Here is a 525-nt window from a genome sequence, read left to right as displayed (position 1 = left end):
GACAGACCCAATCTCGGACTTAGCCGATTTTTCTCTTCATATAATATGGATCCGGGACTTAGCCTGTTATTAGGTTATTATATATGGATCCTGGACTTAGCCGATTATTAGGTTATTATATATGGATCCTGGACTTAGCCGATTTTTCTCTTCATATAATATGGATCCGGGACTTAGCCGATTATTAGGTTATTATATATGGATCCTGGACTTAGCCGATATTTCTCTTCATATAATATGGATCCGGGACTTAGCCAATTTTTCTCTTCATATAATATGGATCCGGGACTTAGCCGATTTTTCTCTTCATATAATATGGATCCGGGACTTAGCCAATTTTTCTCTTCATGTGGTAACGTATGCCAATCGCTCACAAGTCATGGGATAAGGGTACTTGTGTTCTTCCATCTTCTAAGTCCCGCACGGGGACATCGTGATCGCCCCAAGTCCGGAATAGCGCCAAGTCAAGCCCCACGGTGGCCGTGCAGGACCTGTTAGCGGCGGCCCCACTGACAGCACTAATCC

The sequence above is a fragment of the Anopheles ziemanni genome, assembly GCF_943734765.1.
Source record: "Anopheles ziemanni chromosome X unlocalized genomic scaffold, idAnoZiCoDA_A2_x.2 X_unloc_58, whole genome shotgun sequence".
Taxonomy (NCBI): domain Eukaryota; kingdom Metazoa; phylum Arthropoda; class Insecta; order Diptera; family Culicidae; genus Anopheles; species Anopheles ziemanni.
Note: the sequence above shows the minus strand (reverse complement) of the source record.